This window comes from Lepeophtheirus salmonis, chromosome 5, assembly GCF_016086655.4.
Source record: "Lepeophtheirus salmonis chromosome 5, UVic_Lsal_1.4, whole genome shotgun sequence".
NCBI lineage: Eukaryota > Metazoa > Arthropoda > Copepoda > Siphonostomatoida > Caligidae > Lepeophtheirus > Lepeophtheirus salmonis.
This window is the reverse complement of record NC_052135.2, coordinates 64,551,340-64,566,515: the sequence shown is the minus strand read 5'-3', so window position 1 is coordinate 64,566,515 and position 15,176 is coordinate 64,551,340.

Genomic DNA, 15,176 nt, shown 5'->3' with positions numbered 1-15,176 from the left:
TTATTAATTGATAAAAGAGAAGTGACTAGCACTTCTTCTATTTGAATCATTCTCTTGTTTATTATTGTTATCATTTTATTACCTATTTTGTCTCTGGTTCGAATTCATTACATAGTGAGATTTCAAGAGTATGTACTATGTATTGAAATTTCAGGGATTAATTTTCATCCTTTTTTCGAACAGAAAACAACCATTTAATCCTTTTTATAGTAATAAACAATACATATTTTGCAGGAAAAATTCACAGGGAACATCAATTTTAGCCAAAAGTAAACCTAATTTATTTTTATATTAAGGCAAAAATCCTTGAGGCAAAATAGTTTAAGACGAAAGTACCTAGCACCCATATATATACTTTTTTTTTACTTATTTAATATGAAGCACATGCTCAACGCTACATTGCAAGACGCCTGCTAAATTTAATTAATATGACTATTTTATTATTTATTAGATTTATAAATATTTACTTAATGTAATAATATCATAGAGATAAAGTATGTTTTTTATCTCTATGAATAATATAAAATAATATTATTATCTAAGTATATTAATTTCTAAAATCTATATTTATAAGAGATTGCACATCTTTTCGCCTTAAAGTTAATTAAAAATAGGTAGAGATTAAAGAAGAATGTGTCTCTCCTTCTAACACCAGTCCTTAGCTAATGTAGAAACTTGAATAAAACATTAGCAATTAAATATATTCATATATAGATATCGAAACCGTTTAATATATGAGATCATAAGAAAATCGTTCCATAGAAAGAAACTAAAAAATATCGGTCTAATCCAGTATAGATAAAATCACTTAAGACGAAACCGAAAAAAAATATGTACTGGAAAGAGTCTCTACTCACTCAGGGGCATCCGCAAATGGGGTGGTCTGTACCCCAGCCCTAACCATTTTTTTGTGGGGGAAATCCATTTTTTTTCTAAGAAAAAGGTCATTTGATCAAATAGCCATGACCCAAAATGTAATAATCCTGCGGCAATCCTAACACACTATTTTGCGGCAATCCTAACACACTATTTACTCCCCAACACCTAGCTAACCCCCAAAACGGAATATTAATTATTTTCTAAATCACTAAACCTCAATCTTAACAACATTATGAAGTTTTTATTTATCTAAAAATTATTCATTACCTAGTACTAGTTAAATTTATGTGACAAGAATAGATAACACATTAATTAGATAAATATATAGGATCCTAACAGAGTTTTAAACGCAAATAAAAAAAAATTGAATCAATTATAACAATAAATAACTGATCTTAAAATTTAATTTGTTTTTGTATTTTTTTTCCGGATAAAAATAGATATTTTGTATCTAAACTTTCATAAGAATAAGTTTTTGTACTACATATACCGCACTATCACAAAAATGTAAATATTATTATCTTGTCAGCTGTCAATATTTCTTCTTTTTTCCCCGTATAGTCCTTGTTTTGAACGTTGATTGGTTGAATTTTAATTATCTCATGTTAAACAGTTAACAATTTTCAAGAACGATTGAATAATCCTTACGTAGTTGCTCAGAAGAATGTACTAATAACAACTGATTTTGGGCCTTGTTATCTTTCTTTTTGGAGCAAAAGTTAGAAGATATAATGAAGGTAACGACGTGACAAGACTTAAGAAGGAAGTATCAACATTTTTTAAGAAATATTTTGTAAAAAAAACGCCATAACAACTCGTATCACTTACAAAAAAAAAATAATGGACAATTATACATACATTATGACATATATTATGTATATACAATGTACATGTGTCCCTAGACAGAGCAATTGAAGTATATAGGATGATATAATACTGTGCGCGTGTATGTTACTTGTAAGTATATACTTACTTATCTTAGGCTCATTGCATTGCTCGAAATTTTTGCCCTGGTCCCTTCGCTCCTGCTTAAATACATATACATAATATATTGTTAAAAGAAGAAACGGGATTAACAAAATTCTGTATGTTATGTTGTGTCAGTCATAGTAGATGTGTGCCCTTGAATTCAACGTTATTTTATTTTTTATTTTATTTCCTTAGAAAAGTAAGGTTTACCATCCTCATACAACCAAGTAGTGCTTACATACCTATGTGATACATTATATCTACACAATATATCGGAAGTTAAAAAAAGAATGTGCTTGTAAACATCACTTAATATAAACACATGGTTCTTCTTCAACCTACTTTAGTGTCACAACATTACCATCAATTTTGTTCAAACGTTGTTTTTCTTCATTTTAATATTATAGGGTAAGAAATTTCCTTCATTTTGGATAAATAGGCATTTTATTCGTAGAATAAAAAAGAATCATAAGCCCTCATATATATTTGTAACATACTACAGACCTACTTGGTTGTACATGACTAAGGCCAGTTTGAGGAGAGCATAGGCCCCGTGCTTTTAAAAGTATTATTATCATTGATGACAAAAAGGTCATTCAAAATAAGATTTAAAATCTGTTTTCTACAAAAAAGGTCTTTTGAAAAAAATAAACATCAAATAAAAGACATTTCTTTTCTAAAAAATAAATTTGAATAAAAAAAAGAGCCCTAAGATTTATCTTTGTTCTAAACTCTGCTCACGGTAAAACCGGTCTTTAACACACTACTAGGACCGGTGCCAGTGAGAGAGTGAAGGGAACAATCCCTTTTGCCAACTTAACTGAGACCCAGATATTTTATAGAAAATATGTTGAATTATTTCCTACATTCGCCCCTTTTTGATCATAGAATGCTAGCAGAGGTTCTGTACTCCTGTATAATTTCTTCCATAATTGTGATGGAGAACCGAAAATGAACTACCTATGAATGATTAACAACTTACTCATAGAGATAATACAGAATAAAAAAATGCAAATATTGAAATCCATTCAAATAATCAGAAATATCTCACTCCGTCCGGGATATTGCAATACTTAGAACGGTTTTTCTCCTTTAAGCAATATAATTTGCCATTTAGATACTTGCAAAAATAATAAAACACTAATTCGTAGCATTACTACACGTCTTGTAGCACGAACAGCTAGGATTATAAAAGTCCGGTATACCAACTTCACTACTGTATAGTACCGAACTTTACGTTTCATAAGTGAAACAATAGTCTTTTGTGATATTATTTCAATATATCTTATATTGTACATCAAATTATTTAAGAGGGTGTATACACACTTGTCCCTTCGGAATTTCCGATATTGTTTTTTATTTTTCAGGGGTATTAGTAATTTTATGTTAAAAATGCCCTAAATTTGCTTAAAAAAAGTGGTATTCAGTGTACAGAAACAAAATAGGAATTTTAAACTTTAAATAGAATATTTTTAAAACTATTTAATCATAATGTAAAATTAAATCTCCATAAATCCAAAGGTATCATAAAATAAAAAAGACTATACTTTTGTGCAAATTGAACCCTATGAACCAAATTATGTGAAGTTCTACTAAACAATTATTGAGAACTATTCACGTCCCCTTGTAATAAGATACACTCTAAAAATATATAATGACTAATAATAGTCTTGCTTTTTTTGCAAAAAAATATTTATAAATAGTTATACCAAAATTATGTAGCGCCCAATTTGTGTTTCCGCGTTGGAGGTTATCAAGTCTTTCAACATTAACGAATGAATTCGCTTTAAATAAGAGTTATCTAAGTATGCATGTCTTTCAATAAAAGGTTAAGATTAAAACGCATAATTATTATTAATAATCTATGACTTCCATGGAAACTGCTTATCAAAATTATATTGATATGAACAATAAAGACATAATATATACTCGTATAAGTTAGGAAATATTAGAACTCAATTTTTTGTATAGGAGTTTTCAGATCCTTGTCGAAGCTTTATTAAGTAGCATCCTAAACAAAAAACATTGATCTCTTATGTTTGTTTATTAAACATTCCAAATTTGTTTAATGGTGTATTTGTCAATTACGTCAGAGAGGGATTATAAATAAAATACAAAGAGTCTCAGGGGCGTCTGCAGGTCACGGCGTTATCTCTCTAACACAAAAATACTCTATGTATTTTGATGTCAGCTGTTGATTCCCTCTTCTCCCTTGATACGTCATGGCTATTTCATAATTTATTCTTTTTCATATATACACGAAGTAATAATTTATTCTATACATATGCTCCGTTTCTAAATGAACAGGCATACAATTTCTTGTTGATCCCTCGTTGTTTATATAATTTTTAAATTGGCCATTTTGTCATAGAAATAATATGACTAATCATAACTACTCTTTTAATCAAATGTTACTCAGCAATATTATAATACAATATCGGATAAAATACTATGTAGATTTTAATAATATGTATTTTTTTTTAAAATGGTGAAGAAATAATATGACAGTGACAGGCTGCGAGTATATAAGATATAAATAGCGGCTGGTACGACTGCCTTATTCGGTTAACTACCAGATGATTTTGGGCCTTTTTTTTGTTTTTAAAAATTAAAATTTCAATCACCCCAGATCTTTAACTGAAGAGTTCTATATATAAGAATATAATGAAATATAAAATACAGTGAGGTTGCGAAATAACAATATTTGAGGCGCCATCTAAGTTGTTAACATACCCATTGATTACTAATCAAGACGTTACCTTGCCACCAACACAAAAATATACTCTGTATTTTATTGTAAGCTGTGGATATTTCTCTTTCTTTTGGCCTAACTAGTTCTCTGAACGTAGATTGCCTGAATCAACAAAAACTTTTTTTTAGCTATTCACAATTATTGTTGAAAATGCCATAGTTGGGAAGAATTGGCTTGCTACCAACCGATTTTAGGCCGTTTTTCTGTTTGTTTTTGAAGGATTTGTTGTGCTGTACAATACAAGTAGTGACGCGTACTACAAAGGGTGACAATTTCTTCTTCACCTCATCATTCCATGCTTTTTATCTCTAAAGATTGACAAATATTATCAAAACACTAGTAAAAAATGAGCTGTTACTTTTTTAAAGTCAATATAACCAATAAGAATAGGTTAAATTTTATATTATTATTTTTTATTGCATTGCAAGTAGTTACAAAGTTCTATTATTAAACTTATAAAATAAAATAACTAATTATGATTCATAATTTGGAATTCTATGAATCATTTACTTATGACATGAATTAATTTGAATTGTTAATCCCTGAAATTGACTGGTTAATAATTAATTCCTAAACGCTATAGATCTAATATTTTTTTAAATTATGAGTTACTTTATTGCTCATTTCCTAATTGCAAGTCTCAATTTTTTCTCCAATGCAAAGATATACACTAATTAAGCCAGACTTAGACTGTAAAACTGTTCTATACTTAATAAAAAAGATCCAAACTCCGTTGGTAATTAGTTAATTATTGTCAAAAGCGATGTAATTATTATTTAATTGTTGTTGGGAATTATTCGCCATTTAACAAGAGCTTATTCCAATTCAACTAATCAACGTTCAGAATACTGATAAGGGAAAAGAAGAGGACAAATATACAGCTAGTAACAAAATACAGTTTAAATGTTTATGTTAGTCAGGTAAGGCCGTGTCATAAGGAGAGTTTATACAAATCAACAGCTAAAAGAAACAAAACCGGAGCGGGGCGTCTGCAGGATTATATTTGTTTATGGTTTTTGGAATTTTTTTAGAAAAAATTTCAAAACTTAAATTTTTTGAAAAAAAATATAAAATTTAAATATTTTAGAAAAAAATTTCAAAACCTCATATTTTCTTAAAAAAATTTTTTTTGAAAATTTTTTTTCAGAATTCACAATGGATAAAAAAATTTCAAAAATCCATAGCTATGCTTAAAAAATTAAATATTTTGGAAAAAAAATTGAGAATCCACAGCTGTTAATAAAAAAATTTCAAAATTTCAGAGCTATTTACAAGAAATAAAGTTTTTTTCTTTTAATAATGTCAAAAATCAATAGATTTTCTTAAGAAACTGATCTTTTTGGGAGAAACATTCAGAATCCAGAGCTGTCAAGGAAAAAAATTCAAAACTGTTCGCAAAAAATTACATTGGTTGGAAATAAATTTCAAAATTCCATAGCTATTTTTAAAAAGTTAAATTTTTGGAAAAAAAATCAGAATCGACAGCTGTTAACAAAAATTTTCAAAATGCACAGCTATTTTCACAATATAAAAATCTTTTGAATAAAATTTACAAATATATTTAATTTTCTAGGTAAAGGCAAAAATTCCTTTTTTTTTTTTTAGGGTGGGGTCAATATCCCCTCCAATCCACCCCCTTGACGATGCCCCTGAACAATTTATTTTGTGTGGATAGCATTGGAATTTGTACTAAATATATTTTATCCCCTGATTACAAAATGGTTATCAATACCTGATTTTAATATTTGATATATTGTATCTAAACTTTACAGATCCATTTTTACAATTGATTACAATTTTCAAAAATAACCCGTTTTATGCTATTAACATATTTACTTATTTCAATTATTAAAAGAAAAAAAAATGATAATGGATTTAAACAATTTTGTTTTTACATAGTCTGTATTCAAAATTTATGCCCTTCAATGTTTGCCATTAGTTTCATCTTTAATATTATTGATAAATATTTTACATGAATATATTATGTATTCAAATTTATCCTTTTATCAATTTAGTTCTTAACTATTCAATAAAAAGGCTTTTGGTGGCTTGATTATCAGCTAATGAATAATTATTTCAGCAACGTTTTTTGATTGGATAATTAAAGGGCATACTAAATAGTAGACAGAGGGAGACCATGAACAGTTGAAATTCTATTTTTTGTTTAGGACCAGTGATGTATAAATTCACAATGTAATCCTAATAATTTGAAAAATGTTTGGGAGGAGAGCAGCTTAGCTGTTATGACGTTTTTAGTTAAGCTGCGAGCAGTGATGAGAGTAAGAATATAAACTGGTGATGGGATGATAAATCGGAATCGGGGAATCGGGTGTTTTATTGCCTCAGAATCGGGAAAATAATGTTTAATTTGCAATTCCGATTCTTATTTATTAGTGGTATTTAATAAATTATTATCTTTCTGAGTGATTGAAAAAAATATGGCTCCTCCCCCAATTTAAAGAATATTTCCTTTTTACAATAAAAATTTAATATTTTAAATTTAATTTAATTATTTAAATTTTTTTTCTTACAAATTTAATTTTCATATTTTTTCCCAAAAATTAAACTTGATTAGTAACTATGTATTTTTAAAATTTTCTCTAAAAATATAATATTAGAGTTTTTTTCCCACAAATTCTTGAATTAAAAATTTAATTTTTTTTGCAAACAGATGGGAATTTTTGATTTTTTTCCTAATAATATAATTTATTAAATTTTTTCGGAAAAAATTTGATTTCAGATGGGAATTTTTGATTTTTTTGCCTAAGAATATAATTTATTAAATTTTTCGATAAAAAATTTGTTTTTTTAGAGTAGCAAGGATTTTTGAACTTTTTTTATATAAAAATTTATTTTTGTACATAGTTGTAGATTTTTAAAACTTTTTGTGAATAGTTTTGGATTTTTGAAGAAATTGTGACTATCAAATTTTCAAAACATTTAAAATATTAAATTTTTTTTTCACAAAATTAAATATTTCATATTTTTATACAAAAATTGATAGCAAAATGCTATTTTTTAACTTATGGGTATTTTTACTGGAATTGCTTCGGAATTGGCATAGGAATAATTTTTTTTTTTAATCGTCCCATCACTTAAATGAACACAAATCCCACTCCATATATAGCAAGAATATATATGCTGGAACTACTGCGATGTTGATCCTTAATTTTACTACAATTCCAACAAGGATTTACATTTATAACTCCCGAGCAATCACCCATTGTTAATCTTTGTCTTTCATAAGAACACTCGCAAGTTATGACTTTATACTTAGATGTTTTGCCTTCATGAATGAAATATTTAAAATAGCAGCTTTAGAAAAAAAGCTTATTTAGATTGCCAACTTGAAAAATCCATTCCCCCTTTCTGGTACACATTTTATACTTCTCTGTTTATGGCACAAATATCCAAGGCACGTCAAAATTTTTATACAAAATACCTATTTACTATTGTTTGAATCTATTTACAGATTAAAGCAAGGATTAATTTATCCCCTAACAGTTAAAAAGATAATTTGAGTTACAAATTAAGAAAGTTTGAAAATATATCTATACCTCTTAAAATGTTGAATTACTAACATTCAATGTATTATATCAACTAAAGATATAATAAGATTTATGTTTTAAGTTACTAAAATTATAAACATAACCGAGAAATTGACTCTTACAACTCTCTTGAGAGCCCTGTTCTAGCTAAAAACATCCGTGCTGAGAAGTATAAATATATGAACTTATAAATGAAATATGATAAAATTTCAGCACTTGCCGCAACTGACCCCTTTGTACTGAGTGTTTCAATATCTTAAATATTAATATATTGTTCAAAAGATACGAGTTACTTCAAAAAAGAATAGCAAAATATTATCATAAAAAAACAATTATGCACCAAATCAATTTTAAGTATATGCCGGAGTAGTTAGTTGAAATTCCTATACTAATAAAGCAAAGTTTGTCTATAAATGTGTCGAAGCCTCATTTTTGAGTGTGCTCTTGATATTTTAGAACTTTAACCAATCAATGTTATTCGAAATATTTAATATAGAGTAAGAAATGGAAAAAAGAGACAGTTGACATAAAAATAAAAATGATTCATTTTCTTGTTAGTGGGATAACGCCATGAGTGTGATATTCTCGTTAACCTAAAATAAAAAATCAAAACACTTGCCCTATAACTTATTTGGAGCAAATAACTAAAATAACCTACTGAATTAATTTCAACTTTTTTTCTCTTGAAATATATTTGATCTACCTAGATACAAGTATATAGATGTTCAAGAGAAGGTGTTGATGACATCATGCATATGTACGAGTATATATGTATTTAGGCCTTCACATACACTTGCATACATGCATAATATACACATATATGTTATCTACAAATTGGGATTTTGAGCCTACATGTCGTCCTTACTTGTATAAGCATATTGTACAAATTTCAATCGTACAACTTATCGACAGAGTTTTTTAATGAAGTTGATAAAGTAGGTATGGTCCAAAAGTATGAATTAAATCTGCCAATTGTGATAGGCAGTTAGAGAATAAAACAAGATCAATATATATTTTTGTAACACAATGGTATCTCCAAAACATAAAACATTCCTATGCATTTTTTGTCAGCCATTGATTTGTATAATCATTCCCTTATAGGGCAACGTTTTTAAAACTAAATTTATTTGTATTAAAGTTCAAAAAGCCTTGCGTCCACACGAGTAAGAAATCTGCTTAATCTGAGCCAGTTAAGGATGATATATCTAACGGTACTCTACGTAGATTAAAATAATACTTTATTAGACGAGGGACCGGCTTTTTGTAGTTGCTGCCGGAATATATGTTTGTTTTTCCTAAAGCTGTTCTCATTATTCTTTAATTCTTGAGAGGAGAACATAATACATTGCGCATATCATTGCTAGATGCTGAGTGAGGTTTGTTTTTACTTCCTTCATCTCATAGATGCTTGCAGCTTATTTAATGAAACGTCATGGAAACTTAGTTTCTCTCTTCCAAAACATTCTTTAAATTGTCAAGGTGACCAAGTTAATTTTCAGTTCCTTTTTAACATACCGGGGGACTTGTCTGGATATTTGCCGTAAAGTCATCTTTGAAAGTGATTTTAATATCTACTTTGTTGCTACTTCATTAAAAAAAGAACAACGTGACAACAAGAGTAGGTAGCAACAACTCTGCACCTCATATTATATATGTATATTTAGGGTTATTAGCGAGCAAATTTAGTTGTTGTTAGGATTCGGTATTTAAAATTTAAATCCTCTATTTACTCTTGTAAAATTTGCTTATACAAGTTACAATTTTTACAACCAGATTGTACAAGTCAGTTTTATAATAATAAAGAAGATAACTTCCTAAGCAATCTTCTGTTTTTCAAGAGCATACTCATACGTAGTTACTCAATACATAGTTGTTCTCTTCTCAAGAATGTAAAAAAAAATAAAATAATAATAACTCTAGGGGATTTGATGTGGAGTTATAATTGTAAGTCCTTGTTGGACACGGAGTAGAATTGGGGATGGCCATCGAAGTAATTCCAGAAAATGTCTTTGTTTTTCTCCTTTTCACTGATATCAGCTTTTGAAATTAAAAAATACTTATTCAGGTAACAACTACAAAAAGCCGATCCCCCTTCCATTATCATATTATTTTCATCAATGAAGTACTCTATGTTCACGGTAAAGGTATGTAGTAGCGTTTAGGGATATTTATCAAAAGGTTTTCGATTCACTTCTTCCTACTCAAATCATAAATCAGGTTTTAACACAGGGATGAAGCACCATGTTATTTATTTGTCTTCCTTCTTGGATTGTGGTTTGTTTGAATTACTAATTTTTATATAATAGCGTTATTTCTTGAACATGTACTCGTGGATTGTTTGAACTCAAATTAAATCTTTTGATGCTCTGAACATTTCCTAAATATGTATAAAAATGAAAAATAGTTTCCCTATAGAACATTTTTACATGACTTCACAATGAACAACCATTGCCACCAAACTTAAGGAAATATACTTACAAGTCTTAAGTTTTAGTTTGGAAATCCTTAACTGCCCTGAGGTAGATAAATTTTAAGACTAAATTGGTCAAATTTTGGTCGTGACCGATCTCGTAGTATATACAAATAAATCGGTCTTGCTCCGGTTCAACGTCATTTGTTTGAAAAATAAATTTGAGAGAAACATTACGTAGTTTTGAGATTGTTTTCTGTCGATAGCTTGAATTCTGGGAATTTTAGGGTCTGCAAAATAACTTAAGACCGAACAAAAACTCTGGATTGAGTCTCAACACTCTGTTCTTTTGCAATCGTCATTTAGTGGAAATAAACCACGAGAACTACCAACTGAGTTTAGGAATTTTTTCTTTCTCTTTTTTGGGAAGAAAGGTTGCAGAATATAATAAAAATAACAACATACTTAAAAATACATTTTATATTAAAATATAAAATTATATTACTCATTCAACAAATAGGTCAGGAATCCTTGGAATCTTTATAGTACCTTTAATTTGATCATTATACCTATGTAGAGGTACTCCTTTAAAAATGATGGGATCGTCGAATGCATTTATTATGTATATGAAAAACATGTACATAAAAGTAATGAGATGTTTGGGTATAGTTATACTTAATATCTCAATGAGTCAGTTATCGAGTTAGCTCATGACTTTATTTAGTAATAAACTTTATTCGTTATGCTTGTATTTTTATATATAAAAAATGGAAATCAAAAGTTTATTTAGATCATTGCTTTTTTTTCATGATCGGAAGTTACGCCCTGTCCACGGGCGCCCTGGGAAGTTTCGCCATGTGGAAGTTTCGGCGTCATGCATATATTATAGTATCAATGGATCTGCCATATATAATTTAAGGTCTTCCTTTGCTTCAACTTGAAGTCATTTGTAATTAATTATGAAATTATGCCATTTGAGTAATTAATATGAAATAATTGTTGTTTCTTATTATAATGAATTCGAATCGTTTGATAGGTTCTATTTTAAAATACATTAAAATTGAACTAAATGCACTCATTTTACACTACAGAATGCAAAAATGCATTACAAATGATTTCAATTAGGGAGAAACTGATTTTAAATCTTAAATTATACGTGGAAGATACGTTTATGCTACAATATATGTACGAGGGCGAAAATTCTGCAGGGCTGTCCGGGGTGTAGCATCCTAGAACCTTTTTTTTTACATGTTTAGTTTTATTCTGTTTATATTGGTAAAATGATATGACCCTCTTTGGCAGACAATGGGCATTCAAAATAGCAAAAGAGGCTTATGTGAGTCAAAATCGAATATTTTAGAAATCCTAGTCAATTTATATCTTGTAAATTGATTACTTAGTTTTGTTATGGATGCCCCCTTCATTAAATTTAGGTTTGCGATAAATATTAATATTATGTTTAATTTAATGAAAAGAAAAAGAACAATTGGTAGTTGCACATTGATCAGTTCTATCAATATTGTTTATTATTTATTGTATATAAAAAAAATACATTGTAGAATGTAACAAAAGAACCAGACAGCAATTTCAGGTGTCCTCACTCATCTAAACAAATGTTGCAAACCTAATTATGATAAATATAGTAGCAAGATATGCTAATCTAAGTGGTCACACCCGCAATGCCTATTTGCTTCATCTGGTCCCTACTATATTCTACTTGCCATTGACAATAAATATATATTGATAGAGCAAAGTTGGTCTGGGTGCAAGTATAGTGTATACTCTTGGTTATTTGTAATAACATCAACTCTTGATCTTCCTTCAATATAAAAGGATGTTCCACTAAAGAAATTAGATCATTTTATTATGATCTACAATTTGATTATTCTGTGAGGTGATATAATTTGGGTGGATTGAGTGAAACATCTGTTCTTTAGTAAATGAGGTTTCGTAACGAGCATGTGTAGCTAAGTAGCACTCTAGAGACTAAAGTACTTTTGGGTTCATCATGTTACTTTAAAAAAAAACAACACTTAAGTATTGAATAGCCACGTGTGAGGGACTGTCTTACCTTTTTTTTTTTTGGTACTCTGAGAAATAACTAGGGTTGGGAATTTCTGAGAGTTTGAGAATGGAACGACATTGCTCAATAGGCAACATCATCGGGATAAATTATTCTTTTCCACTAAATCTGCGGGGGTTGTGTCTCGGTTGCTAGTGTATATGAACTTAAAAAGACAATTCCTTGTACAGATGGAGTAAATGTAATACTATAATGTTTACTAATACTCAATCAGTGCAACTCCATCTGACCTAAAGGAACATTAAAAATAAGAAAAAAAAATGAGAAAGACATATGGTAATACCTATATTATGATCATCTGCCTGTTAAATGATTTTGCGGAGAAAAATCTATTACAGCTTTAGAGATGATAACTTTCAACATTTATCGTTGCATTTGTGTATGGAAAATATTGTAAGAATTATATATAAATATATATACAATTATTTTATTATGTATTAAAGAAAAAATCACCCAAAAAGTCACAAAGAATTCATCATTCAGAGCGATCTATTAAAAAAAGGGGGAAAAACCAAAACAGAAACGATAGCACCAATTGTTTTTCTTTTTTAATCAAAACTATAAATATGCTCTACGTTTAGCCCGACCATAAAAATGGCATATCTACTGACAGAAATAACTATCAACTTTAGTACTCATTGCCTGTTAACACATTACAATTTTTAATATAAAAAGGAATAATTAATAAAAGCACTTAAATTTTACAGGATTTTCACTGAACTTTTCAATATTGATAATTGGGATAGTAAATTAACAGCTTCAGAGTCATAATTCGCTTCCTATGTCAGTCTTTGATAACGACACTTTGCTAAATTTATTATCTAATGCAGACTGCAAAATTATTTATTCGTTATGTAGCTTTTTCTTTTTTGCTAGTGAAAATGAATACATATAATAAGTTTATATGACTTACATATTCAATATGTAAGTCATACTATTATTAATTAATAGTATGAATACATATTACGTTAAGCACATAAAAACTCAACCTTTATATACATATGTTAATTATTTTAAATGTATTAATAACATAAAGGCTCATTTTTTGTATATGTTAATTATTATAAATCATACAAAATAAAATCTTAAAGGAACATAATATACCTACTAGGGGTTTCTCATTACCCAGGAAGTTGTCTCTGAATATTATTCTCGGACTTATGTTTTTGATATTCTGGGATCCAGGAAAATATCAGTTAAACTAAAGTAAATATTTTTATATTTTAATCAATTATAGTATATTTAAACTAGTCTTTCCCATTAATATATATATTCTCAATCCTCATTTTATCATTATGACTAAAAGTGCACGGTTTGTTTTTAGAGATCACGGCTCCAACTTATTTCAAATCCATAACACAATCCAACCATCAATAAAAAAATTTAAAAGAAAGAGATAAATGACCTATTTTTCTGTAGAGCTTGGGATTGTGTAATTTTAAAATACTGTGGATCAGAAATTTAGAAAGTGGCACCAGTAGATAGTCTAAAATTCAGAATTAATTTCTATGATTTACCTAAAAAAAGTTCAATTTGAAATCTTTAATATTTTTATTAATTTTTAAAAAATAACCAGTAAAATAAATTTGTGTACCCGTTAAACCGAATTCCAACCCTAGTAGTTGTCATCACACTACGAGTCCTGTTGGACTTATCTTCGTTTAGTAGTAGGTGCATAGTCACAGCTTAACAAAAAAATAGCTCTAGTTTAGTACATCAACATTATGGTCACCAATAAGCCTATATCGGCCACTAGGTTAATGCGTGGTTATAACTTTAACAATTTTTTGTTGGGGCAACTCTTTTTGTTTAATGGTATATAGATTATATATATTGAACCAAGAAATTGCCGAACTTCTCCGATCTAGGATTATAAAATTCATGTAATTATCAAATGTGATACGTATTGCTTTATAGGTTTTATAGTAGAAAAGTTGTAAATTGACGTGTTCACAGGGAAACACTATTATGACATTACTATGTAAAATGTGAATTCCGTCCTATTAAAATAATATTCTGTTTCCTCAAAAACTTGTTAAATATAAAAAGTTAATTCTCACTCAAAGTTATACAATAAACCTAAATGTGGGTACATTATGTAATTTACACTTCCTATTCATCTATGTCTCTTGTAAGAGCTTATTACTTTTTATGGGTATATCTACAAAACTCCTGTCCTTCAAAAAAATATCTACATTCTTACTTATTTTATGTGTACAAAAGAATATGTTAAGGTTCATTTAATTAATTCATTCCTTGCACGTTTGAAAGGGCCAATTATTATCAATAGATAAAATTTATTGGAATGATGTATAAGAAATTATACCACATATACCAATTATACTCCATCCGCTTCAAATTACGTAAAAGCTTTAATCAAGATATGTCAGAAATTAGTTTTTCAGAAGATGACGATAGATTTATAGCAAATTTCATATCGGGTAGGTTTTAGGCTTGTTATTTGGGGAAATTTTATGCAGTAATCACCACAAACCATATCCACCTATGCTAAATTCCACTTCTTGTTTTGATTAT